This window comes from Pinus tabuliformis, chromosome 1_1 (genome assembly GCF_031772625.1).
Source record: "Pinus tabuliformis cultivar Carrire ecotype Pingquan chromosome 1_1, CPIR1, whole genome shotgun sequence".
In the NCBI taxonomy this organism is placed as follows: Eukaryota; Viridiplantae; Streptophyta; class Pinopsida; order Pinales; family Pinaceae; genus Pinus; species Pinus tabuliformis.
The window spans coordinates 270,015,314-270,029,274 of NC_142297.1; positions in this window are offsets into that span (position 1 = coordinate 270,015,314).

The following is a 13,961-nucleotide window of genomic DNA, read 5'->3' on the forward strand; positions in this document are numbered from 1 at the left end:
AAGCACCAAAGCTAGAGACTATTACAACCAATTTTTGTACCAAAGCTCAAGGAGTTGTTAAGTGTTGCATCTAACAAGATGTCAGGGATTGTATGTGTGTGTGAGATAGAGATAAAGAGAGAGGGGGGGGGGATATACACAAAGGGACTCAAATCCAGAGTAAATCAAACACCAAACACATAGGGTCGAAATAAAATCAAATTAGAAAGAATCCAAGGAGTTTGAATAAGCCAACCTAAGTTTAAAGCCTCTCCACAAAATGATTATTGTATAGTCTCAAAGTTTAACAACAAGAATTTGGGAACCCTTGAAAAGTATACATAACTACTTCAATATAATTTTAATAAACCAAGACTAGAAAATGTTGATTTTAAGTGCTTATTAAATTTGATTATGCCTATTTAGTATAGTGACAAATTATGTTAATTTAATAGTGTCATATAATTTGCATGATGTATTTTTACATCAATAGGTTTAAATTAAATCAAAATTTGTATATATATATATATATATATAATAAATACAAAACTACTAAAGAATATTTAATATAGAAAAAATATTGAAAATTACTTTTGCATATATATTAATAGATTTTTAAAATGATAAAATTAAATTTGATCAATTAAATTAAGTACAACCTTTACATCTTATTTATTTATATGGATTGTTTTCTTGAAATGTTTTTTTTAATCTAAATTTAATGTCCAATATTATTATAATGATCATCTAAGTCAACATCTTTGAGCAAAATCCTTTCTTAAGTTCAGTCACAAAATTGAATGTGAATATTGACTTTAACCCTATGCTTTACATGATCATTCACTCTAATGAATTAAAAACTCTTTTCTAAAAAGCTGTCATCCACAAATTGGGTGCAAAGCAACTCAGTATCTATTTCATTCTTTATAGAGATTTCGAATTTAAGTTTCTCAAATACTATTATATTTCTCTCCATGCATCAATTAAAATATTTGAAAAGAAATAATAAAATATAAAAATCATTGTTTATATATATATTAAAAAAAGTAGTGAGTGACCTGATTTACAGGTTAACATGATAGACAATTGTTTTATATTTGATAAATAACCTTTTAAAAGTATATATTAATTTTAGAAATTAAATTATTAAAAGATATATAAAAAAATTATGTTAAATAATTAAAAACATACACGGTTTTGATGAACATTTTCTTTTTAATTGTGACGTTCTTTATTAGAAAAGATTATGGTAAATCAAATCCGTTCATACACACCACTATTTTCAACTGGAAATGTAGTTAGATAGTTGGAGAGCATGTGCGGTTTCTCAATGCTATATTATTTATAAACCAAAAAAAAAATTGACTGAGTTTTAGGGAAAATAAGATTCTTTCCAGAAGCACAACAGATCTATACAGACTACAACTAATTTAATATTGTAATACAGGTAGTCCCTGAATCTGTTCCGGCTGGTCTGCATTGAATATTGAAGCTAGCAAAACTGTTCAATATTCGACTGCAAGAGATCCCGAAGCTTTGGCCGGAACTCGGTAATGGTCTCCAACTTTGGCTTCCAGGACCTGAACGCGCTCAATCTCAGAAGTTGAACAGCCATGGACAACTCTGGAACGTCCTCCAAATTTAGCTTCGACAGGACAAAGTTCTCTGGAGACGAAATATCTTCCAGATGGTCATCCGTTTTCATTTCTGGCGGCAGGGGACGCATGAGGAGGTCTCCAAATACGGGGAGCATTTTGGAGCCGGAGCCGCGTCTGGCTGCAGCTTTCATGGCGGAATTGGCTTTGAATGCGATTGACGCCATGTTTGTTGTAGAGAGCACAGAATGAAGCTTGGTCATTGGCTACTATAATTTTTTGTTATTTAATAAAAATCACATCACTTGGAATTATCTCTTAAGAGATAGTGTTTCACTCATGCCAAATGTTTTTGAGTTTTAGGCCTTGAACTTGTTTCATTAAGGGGAAAACAAGCTCTTAGTTAAACAAAAATAGTTAATAGTTTTAGAACATACTCCAAACCATTTAACCATCTAAATCAATATGTAAATATTAATTAAATATTTAATTCTTTATTATTATTAAGAATAAAAATTACAAAAATTTATAATCTTTAACCAATAAATTATATTTAAAAAATAATTAATTTTGAAAACAATTATTTACGCCTATTAAATAAAAAAATTATTTTTATTTTCAGAGGAAAAAAATCTGTATAGATTATATTGAGATCATATAATGTTCTGTAAAATACATAGCAGATGAGAACCTTAAAGATCATGATCAAAACAATCGATCAATGGATCAGCATAGTGAGAACCATAGTGAGATATACTGAGAGGCAAAAGAGGCGCCAAAGATCATGATCAAAACAATCGATCAATGGATCAGCATAATGAGAACCATGGTGAGATAAAACTGAGAGACAAAAAGAGACGGCACTCACATATAGCCGACATGAGCAAAAAAAGGTGCAGTGACAACCTGCATGAAGCGTATAGAGCTGGAAAATAAACAGAAGCAAAAAGAGATGCCAGCAACAGATGGAAACTAGATAGGAGGCATGGATCCTGTAATCAGCGAGATGATGGAGACCAGCGGCAGATAGGAGTCCTGAAAGACGCGACTACACCTCCACTTCCAGATATGCCATACAGTAAGGAGAAATAAAGCGAGCCAGGAAGGTCGTTGAGAGGACCACCAGAGGAAAGCATCCTGGACCGTGGAGAAAAAAAGGATGGGAAAACCATAGAAGGAGGACAGCTCGTTCCAGATAGCAGAAGAAGCCGCGCAGTGAAAGAACATGTGGATGTTCGTTTCCAGCTCAGTAAGGCAGAGAATGCATCGACTCGGACCGTGCCACCCTTTCTTTTGTAGAACATCCCAGGCAAGGTTTCTGTTGTAGAAAAGGAGCCAGCCAAAAAGGATGGATTTTAGAGGGCAGGAGGCTTTCCAGAATTTGAGAGGAAAGAGAGAAGGGAAGGGGAGGGGGGGATGTGAGATGAAAGGGCGGAGTATAGACGACGGACAGTGATGGGGTGGATGGAGGAGTCCGGGGACCAGATTAGTTCGTCCTTTGTTCCAAGTTGAAGGATCCTCCGGCGAGAAAAAGAGAGGGTGGCGGAGGACCAAAGGGGGCGGAGGGGAGGAGGGATATGAAGTTGATGGTCCGTTTTCCAAATGGGCTCAAGAGAGGACCATGAATCGATGAGCTTGGACCAGGTGAAAAAACCCCTAGAGTGGAAGAAGGTGAGAAGAGCCGGGGGGATCTGAGATTCTAAATCATATAAGGTAGGGTCAAGAGCAATAAGAACTGATGAACCTGAAAAAAAAATCCATTTAAGATTGTTCATGAAGAACCGATGAAGCACCATATAGGAGAACCGTGTCTGATCCCGAGAGATGACCTTCTGAGCCAGTGTTCCATGTTCCGGCCTTTTAAATACTTTTGCTTGATTAGTGCGGACCACGGGCTGTTCCCGAAAAAACCCCTGTGCATAGACTTGCAAATGAGCGCGTTCCCAAAAAGCCTCATGTTTAAAAGGCCCCATCCCCCATTCTTCTTTGATTTTGTAATAATATCCATTCTTGCAAGGTGTATCTTTGATTGATAAGAATGGCCACCCCACAGGAAATTTGCAGCGATTGACTGCATAATTTTGATGACCTTGTTGGGGAGGACGAAGAGGTGGCCCCAATAGACTGCGAGTTGGGAGAGAACCGCTTGAACGAGAATGAATCTGCCAGCTAGGGATAACAGCCGCAGTTCCCATTTGGAGACTTTGTTGTAGAACCTGTCAATAAGCCACAACCAATCGTTGCACTTATTATTTTTTACTTTGAGGCGAAAACCGAGATATGTAAGACCATCTGATAGGAGAGCGAGGTTGATGCCGAAACGGCCCGCTATCCATAGAGCAGTAGCTAGGTTGGAATTATTGTGATATAGCACAGTTTTCTCGTTATTGATCATAAGGCCCGTAGCTGCTCGGAACTTCTGAAAGATAACATATAGACAGGCCCAAGAAGACTTACATAGCATTGCAAAGATTAGAATGTCGTCAACAAAAAAGTTGTGTGTGAGTGAGATATCCTTACAAATCTTAACAGGTTTACATCTGCCTTGGGCGACAGCATGGTTGATATGCGTGCTAAGAGAGTTCATTACCAGTATAAAGAGGAGAGGGGACAGAGGGCATCCTTGACGGAGCCCTCTTTCGGCCTGGAAGAACGATGATGGGATTCCATTTATAATGACAGAGTAATGAACAGATTCAACGCATGCCATGATCCAGCTGCATGCACGTGGCGAAAGACCAATTTTTGCCAGGAGAACTCTGAGGAAGCTCCAACTAATGCAGTCAAAAGCCTTTTTTAGATCAATTTTAAGGGCGGCCGCATCGATGTTCCTGGAGGAGATGGAGAAAAGGCCTTCCTGTGCTAGGGCGACTGCGTCGAGGATAAGCCTGTCTTTTAGAAAAGCATGCTGTTGATGAGTAATAAAGGAACTGAGGGTTTTTTTCATGCGCTCTGCAATGAGCTTGGAGATAATCTTGTAAAGAGCATTGCATAAGGCAATAGGCCTGAAATCCCCGAAAGATGAGGATTTTTCTTTTTTTGGAATCAATGCGATAAAGGTGGCCGATAGAGCGCTATTGATACTCCCAGACTGGCGAGAGGCATTCACCATATTGAGGAGGTCATTATTTATAAGAAATCCCTTGTGATCAAAATTTGGAGGCAACCTACTCTTTTCCCATCATTCAAATAATTTTGTATTTTATTGTTGTATGTTAAAATAATGAAATATCTTAGTTAGGATGATTAAAACTTTGAAAATGATTGTGAATTTTTTGAATATGTGATTTTAATTTAATAATTTGTATTATTATTTGATTATGCTTTTTATTCAAAGAAAAATATTTTAAGTATGATGAAGAAATTTGAACATTAAAAATTTGAAAATAATATAGTTCTAACTTAATCATTTAAAAGGATTATTGATTAACAATCAAGAAGTAAGTATATCTTAATTTAATTTTAAGTTGTAACTATCTTATAAGAAATCCCCTATGATCAAAATTTGGAGGCAACCTACTCTTTTCCATCATTCAAATAATTTTGTATTTTATTTATGTATGTTAAAAAAATGAAATATCTTAGCAAGGATGATTAAAACTTTCAAAATGATTGTGAAGCTTTTGAATATATGATTTTAATTTAATAATTTGTATTATTATTTGATTATGTTTTTGTATTCAAAGAAAATTATTTTAAGTATGATAGAAGAAATTTGAACATTAAAAATTTGAAAATAATATAGTTTTAACTTAATCATTTAAGAAGATTATTGATTAACAATCAAGAAGTAAGTATATATCCTAATTTGATTTTAAATTGTAACTATCTATGTACTTGTTAGTGATTTATTTTTTTTGGTAGGTAAGCACCCACGGGGGATTTGAACCAATGACCTATCACAAAGAGTGCCTTAATAGTGCACCCATTCACCATGAATCCAAAGCCCTGTGGGCTTATTTGTTAGTGATTTAATACTTAATGCTTAAATTAAATTTAAATAATAATACAATTATTAAAATAAAAACATTACTTTATCTTTCAAATATACTAAATAAAAGAAATAATTATTTAAAAAAGTTATACAATTTGAAATTATTTATTAAAGATTTATAAAAAAGAATTTTACTTCATTAATGATTTTATAAAAGATAAACTTTTATTTTTACCAAATATCTTAATATTAAATTTTTAACATATTTATGTTCAGTGTGCAAAATACTTTTATACTTTTCCTATCAAAGAAAATAAAAAATTAAGACTAAATAAAAAAAATTAACATTTTAAACATTTATTTTTAAATAAATTTAACATTTTAAACATTTATTTTTAAATAAATTTAACATTAAAAAAAGTAAACATTTATTTATTAAAACATTATATTTTAAATTTCAAATAAATACAAGCCACATAAATAAGAAATTAATATTTTTTGAATTAAAGTCTTTAAAAAAACCAAAAACATGTAACTCTCATCCTACAAATAAGTGTCACATCAAAATACTAAATAAAACATTAGTGCTCATCTTTATGTGAATCCATGGCACTTATTCTCCATTATAGGACAAGAAAAAGTTTTTGCGACCAAAGGACTTCTCTTTTGAAAAATGTGATGTCTACTCAATCCGTTACGGATCCACTAAAAGTGGTCGGTGCTCTAAACCTAATTGGTGGTACTGGTGAGATTACGGTTTTGTTAAAATGAAATTTCGAACCACTTCCCTTCTCATTTTCCTTCCACTTTCTCAGAATAATCGACTTATACCACATAAAATAATTGTTCATTTATCAAGAACAACGCTTTAAGCGTAAATTATGACGTGTCTTTATAGTGGGTCATCCATGATCTTGACCATAAGAAGAAAATGGTTCGTCCACACCAAAGCATAGGTCATGGGTCCACAACGCAGAAATGGTTGGGCTCTTGTCACTTTCGGCATTTATATAATGTAATATTTCTTTCCTTGATATAGTTAAAGTGGACTAAATTTTCCTATGGTATTTATTATGGTATTTTTTCATAATATCAACTCATGCTATTGACCTTCGGTTTTTTAGGGAAAATAATAAAATAAGATTTCTAGAAAGTCCATCAAGCTTATAAAAGGGGATAGGAGCTAGGTATTTGGATCATCGTGAGTTATCTATCTATTTTTCCTTTGTTGAGAACTTGACAAGACCACTTCTAGTTTGATCCCAGGGACGAAAACCCAGTGGGTGTAATCTGTGTGGTAGATCCATCCAAGGTCCACGATTGTGCTTCAATTTTTTTGTTTTCTCTTTTGACGAGCAGCCATGCATGCCATTCGAGGGGCTCCGATATTATTGTATGGGCATGTACTATTTTCTTCAGTTAATAATATAAATAAGGTTGCATTTCTAGATCCTGTTGTATTCAGTGTTTTGATTGCAAGGAATTTTAACTAGAACACTAAAGTGTACTAAATCTGTTAAAATTTTTAAGGTTTGGGTTCTTATAATGGTATCCGAGTTGTGCCTTCCATCCACCTGAATTTCAAGGTCAATTGGTCATCTTTGTGTGCACCATCAAAAGACTAGCATAATTTGCAGAACAACTACATAGACACCATAGGATCGAGCAAAGGCATTATAGTTGAATTAAGCTGGAGATCGTGAGTTATGTGGCAAAAATCTCATATCTCGCAGAGCTGTAGAGAAGTCGGGGGCACAATCTATCATCAACTGATCACAAGGATTGCAGAGGGTATTCGTAGAACCACGCGGTCATTAACCAATATGCTGCATCACTGTCAGAACCTGGGCACATCACTGAAGGGAACCAGGTGTGGTTGCCCATCTGTCACTTGGGTAGTTGATATATTATACCATAAATTAAATTTGTGCCTTGGACTAGATAAGCAATGGCAGGGGTCGTGGGTTGTGGATAGTGGTCATGAGCCTTGTAAGTAAAAATTGCAGCAGTTATAGTCGGGCTTCAGGGGCCAAGGGACAACCGATGTAGAGCATCCAGACCGCACAGGTGGTGACTACATGGTACAAAGCTCCTGAATTGTTGTTGGAATACTTATTGTACTCTTGCATTTTGCAGAGATGTATACTTAGTGTTCTCTCTTCAAAACTGCCATGACGTGGAACAAATTCATGCAATATTTCAATGAGATGCACGACTTTGGTTGTTTTCTTTAATTAGTTTCATAGATTCATTTTAGTAGATCTTGTCATACCATAAATATCCTTGCAGAAAATAATTGATAACCCTAAAGTCATAAGCATTCCATACATGAAAATTGATCACAATCACATAATCCCTAAAACCAATCCACAATAATGTTGAACCAACAACAACCTGCTTCATATGCATTAACCATCTTAAATAGACCATATATAAAATATCATAAGTGTCTAAGTTTGGTGCATCATTGATCCAACAGTGGATCGAATCAAAAATAAAAAGAGGAAATATTTTTCGTTGTTATGAGTCTTTTTCCTCTTACAATGAAAAACAAACAAAATCCATAAAAGCTTCATAGCTTTATCTAAGAAACACTAAATGTCTTAATAAAACAAGCATATCTTTGAAATCCATCTTCGTGAACCCAATAAAGCAAAAAAAACACAGGGACAACTGGTGCTGACTGGGAAGCGCCTGCACAACGACTTTTTTCTTTCAAAACTAACACGTGGCTGGTTGTTGAAGAGGTGAGTTGGTTGCCACACCTGCCCCACGTTCTTATCTTCAAATTCCAACAAGTGGCTTCCTCTCAACATATGTGCAAATGTACAGGCATGGCTTGCGCAGTAGCTGCACAATGACTGCGTAGCACCTGTGCAATGCCTTTTCCAAAATTGTTTCTTAAATGCCCTCCCAATATTACCAAAACAACATCATACTAATATAAGCCACTCCAAGCATTAGTGGCACACCATTACACCAACCAAAACAACATCTGCAGCTTGAAATTTGAAAGAGAAAATAAAATTTTAGACTTCAATCCAAGACAATTTACCTCCTCTTCCTTTTGCTAGAGGTCTTGCTGGTGGAAGCCTTGGTCTTTCAAGTTTGAGGTGTGAAATAAGTTTTCTCAATAGGTGGTGGCAAGGCAAGTTTTGCTTTATTCATAGCTTGAGATCTCAACCTTGGCAGTCTTTCAGGTGAAGGTGCTTTTCCTGCCTCCTTATACTTTCTAACCAATTTCCAAAGCTTTGTTCAAACTCTTTTTCATGCTCAATTTTTCATTCAGTACTGGATTCCTGACATAAATAATTTTACATTGTCTCCACACTAGAATGGACCATTTCACAAAGTGTTTTCCTCTGCTGAGAGCTTTAGATGCCTCACGTACCTGCTAGTCATAGTTCTCAAGAACATGTTGCACTGACCTTTTATAGTTTTGATTCTCCTGTCTGAACTTATTGACATGTTCCTTGCTTTCCTCCATCTCTTCTAGGCATCTATGATATTCTTTCCATTGATCAAATTGTGGTTTACCAAGTGCTTGAGCCACCTTCTTCATCTACTGCACAACTAAATTTTGACTTGGAAGCTCTAGTTGATGGTCCACTAGACTCCACTGCAATCTCCTTGGCCTCCTCTGCAAATCAAAACATGCTTCCCCTTTTCCTTAGAAATATCTTTTGGAGCTGACTCTGCCTTGTCATCTGCTAGTTTGGTTGTTTCCTTTAGGTCCCTATTTTTTCTTTTCATGGATGCTATTTTCATTTGATATTTTGAAAGTGCCTCTTTCATCCTGACCATCTTGTGGTCCTCTTCCTCATAATGTATGGTGTCTTGTTCATACCACACTGTGTCTTATCCTTGTTCAAATTGGATGGATTTACCCTGCTTTACTTCTTCTCCTTTGTTGTCTTCTTGTTTCTCTTCCTTTCCGTCTTCAGAAATTTCAACAATCACTTGAGGATCTACCCCCTCCACTTTCCACTTTGTGCTTGACCTAGTCCTAGGTCTCAATACAAACTCATCACTCTTAACTGTCTCTTCCACCTTGACCTGAAATTTGGCAGTCTGCAGTGATGCCACCTGAACCTTGGTTTCTTGAATCTTCTCTTTTCCCTTTGAAACCTTCTTTTCACCTTGTTTGCCAAGTCTACATTTGAACCTTTTGATGGGTTTCACATCTTTCTCTTCAACTGTCTCGGCCTTTTTTACTGTGTGAGTGACCTTATTTTCTGCATTTCATGAACTTCTCCCTCCTCACAAATATTTATTGATGAAGATTTTGTTTGTGGCAGAAAACCAATACTAGACAAGAAATCAGACCAATAAATATTTCTCCTATCAACAACAAATTTAACAAAAATATTTATGAGGGAGAAATGGAATAAGTTGGACATATGCTTATTCTTCTATAGCTGAACTTTAGTTGCCATTCTTTCCAAGATTTTAAATAATAAATAGGGCAGGATCATAGGTTTCTTGTCAGTAAAGTACCATAGAAGTCTCAGATGATACTGGTATACCTTGTTGAATCTACCGTCACACGTGAAATACCTATGAATGACCTTTAACAATTCACTGTAATGGTCTTGAAGGTAGATGATAGGAAAGGTTGTAGCAAACTTATCACTAAACTCTAGTTTCAAAAACTGTTTTAAGGCTGATATGTCAAGCTCATCTCCTTTGAACCATTTTTCCCCTGTTGTGGGAAGACTGGTAGCATCTGCAATGAATTTTTTTGTAATAATGATCTTCAGATTTCCTAATTGGACCTTGTTGTCATGGAGGTTCAGGGCGAAAAGGCTTGCCGACTTGGTATTGTGACCCACCTTCTAGAATTTCTCGTAGAATGGAATGCAAACAACATTATCTAAAGTGACTCTAATGGTTGGGGAGGAATTTATGAGGTCCAAGGTGTTGGGTTCAATATACACTATATCCCCTCACTTCTTGTTGGTAGTGGGAGCCATTAACCCTAACACTTGGAAGGATAAACTCAGACTTTATGATGGGCTACATGTATAAATCAGAGAGCGAAAAACTCAAAGAATATGATAGCGCAGACTTACTACGACATGTATATGCAATCAGTGGTGACAGAGCATATTTCAACTAGAAAAAAGGAGCATTCATACGCTTTATTTTCACTTCACAATTTACCATCAACCACCCAAAACTTCGTGACTCCCATCAAGACATGACTTTGAACTACAAACTAACTGCGCGTATTCAATAGACAGGGTATGCGTAGAATTTTTTTTCACGGAGAATAGAAAAAACCTTGACTGCACTTAATTCTAGTGTTTGTCAAAAAATTTACAAACAGGGGAATTGACTCCTACCTCCCACAACCTAAGATACCGGAAACGGCTCCCTGGCAGGCCAAAACGCCGTTTTACGTATCAGATAAGTATTCACCCCAGAAACGGCAAAAAACGGCTAAAAAACGTTTTTGGTGATTTGGATACGCATCGAATTTTTTTTTGTCGTTTTTCAGGCGTTTTCAAGGAAAAAACCTCCCGTTTAAAAAAAATTGATACGTTTCAGAAAAACTTAAAACGTATTTCGAAATTTTCAAAACGTATCTGCAAAATCGTGATTCGTATTTAAAAAATTTCAATACGTTTCCTGACTTTGTCGCTATCACTTGCCGCCGGGAACAGATCTTCAAAATCTGGCATTTTAGGTTTTGAAGTTTGAACTTCACTTTACAAATTACGGCACGGTTTTATTATTCAATGTTCATTCTAGTTACTAGTATCACTATCTACCCTAACCTAATCCCTAAACGACAAGTCTGAACTCTGAAGAGCGCTGAGTGCCGCCGTTGAGTTCACTGCCCAGTGCCGCCGCTGAGAGTTTCACTCCGTCACTGAACTTTGGAAGTTTGGATTCTGGAACTGCTCATTGGAGTGACTGAAGTTTGAACCTGCCGGCATCGTTGGACAACTACAAACCTACAAGGTACACAACTTATCAGTTATCACTAATCAGCGTCTATTTTTATGATTTTATCGTTCGATTCATCTACAGTTGTGCATGCCATACTGCAGTTTTGCATCTTATTTAGCATGATTTTCAAAGCTGTATTAATAGCATTAACATATAAGAGTTGTACCAAAAATATCGACTACAGTCCCTGACATATATAATCGCTGTATGATGGTCCTGGTTATGCTTGTTTGCCACAATTGTTTTTCATTTTGATACGAACAGAATCAACAGATGCTCATGCTCATTGCTGAGACAGTGAGAATTCACCCTTTTTTGTTTATTGTATTCTAGCAAAAGTTCTTTAAAAAATTGGAGTTTTTTACCTGTGTACTTGTCTGCCCTTCTAATATCAAACATGGCATTGTCTTTAAACTTTAAACCTCCCAGATTACTGTATCCTGCATTTCAAGCTTATGGTGTCCGTCTTTTTAAGTTTTTATCTGATGATTGAGCTTGTACTATGGACTTGGTCAACACTAACAGCCATGAGGTTCAATGAGGTTTGTCAATCCTCAGAAATTATTTTAGGTTCGTTGAATCTGAACATCATGGTTTAATTTCGTCAAAGTTGATCAAAGTCAAACCTTGTGACATGGGGTTATGGTTTACTTTATGGTTATTTGTAGAGTGTAGAATCTGTAGATATCCCTGAAAAGGAGTAACAGCCACAGGTGTGTCACTGTGTTGTTCTTTTAAATGCAGTCGTATACAACTTCAAATAGTTATCTGATATTTAATTTGTTTTAGAATATTTCATTGGTCAGGGATGGGACCTATGGTGTTCGTGGTCACCTACTATGTCACTAGATAGTAGAAACAAGAAACAGGAAATGAGGACAAAACCAGAAACGGGGTCAGACGATTTTGGGGAATAAGAAATGTGCACATCCCCAGGCATGTGCAAGTCTGTCATGCATATAAAATTGATTACTAATGTAGTGTCAACTGTCAAGACGGGAATGAGAATGAGAACAGGAACGAAAATTGGAATGAGAAACAGGTTTCCAACTTGAATGTTTATGCCATATGGCATATGTTGAAAGTTGAAACTTGAATTGATGATGATGAATCATGAATCATGATAGATCATAGATGATAATTTAGATTCTGAAATATGAATGGTAATATGAATTTTTTATTTTTAATATATATATTTATATATATTTTTAATATATTTATTATGTGCCGTTTCGTGTCGTATCGTATCCAGATTTTTTGAAAATTTTCCGTATCCGTTTCAAACCCCGTACCCCTATCCGTTCCCGTATCCGTTTTCTGGTAACTTAGCCCACAATGTTGAGACTGAACTACGCGAAAGCTAATAACTTTAGGGACACCCTGCGCAGTGATTGTGTAGCACCTTGTGTAGTGACAACACATCATAACGCAACAAAATTTCTGAAATTCTTTGATTTCTGCCTTCCATGGATGCCCAATTCTACAGAAATCCTACATATGAATCATTTCATTCCCCTGTGAACAAAAAAAATGAAAATGGCAGTTCTCTTGGGTGATTTGAAAATGATTCAAATCCTGTGATGATGTAATTAAACTTGTTGTTTAATTAGCACTTCACATGAAAGCAATCATATGAAAATTTTGAGAGTGTGAAAGGATACGGGGGAATGATGTGGGTATGATGTCCAAAATCATATATGGTGTATTCGGGTGTATTTCAATCATTACATGAAATAATTTTTTGGTAGAAGAATTTAGGCCCAAAGTTAAGTGACTTAGGATAAAGGGGATTTAGGTCTAAATAGGAATATGGGATGGGATACATGTTTGAAATGAGGGATAATTCGAAGGAATGAGGGTATAAGGAAAAAAGATATGTAGGATTAAGAGAACAAATAAATAATAGGGACAAAGAGGGAATATAGGATGAGGGGAATGAATAATGTATGATGAAGGAGAAACTGTAATGTTTGTAACCATATTTTCTTTGTCATCATTTGTTTTTATTGTAAACCCATTGTTCAGTCGAACGGCTTTAAGAAACCCCCAAAATTCAGAATCAAAAACATAATGACAAATTTCTAATAAAATAATGATGAATACCTTCATGAACAAATGAAAAACCACTTTCATAATGACTTCCCAGGCAATGGTCAGTCAAACTCATAACAGTGAAAAATTTTGTGAGTTTGACCCTTTGTACGACACCAAAACTCATGAATTTTCGAAGACCTTCGACTAATAAAATAACCTACTCTAATAGGAAGGACATGAAAGAGGGGCTAATCTCTTGACACTTGGATTCGAGCTACAACAAACAAATTCAATCATAAACCTTCATAAGTTGGAGGAATTAGACACATGCCTATTTAGGGTGGGGAAACCAGAATGGAAGAAACTCAGTTGGGCTCTCAAACCATCTATGCTTGCATTAATACAACCCAAACTGTGGGAGCATCCTTGTGAAGAGGTCAGACTCACAATTTCTTCTTGTCTTA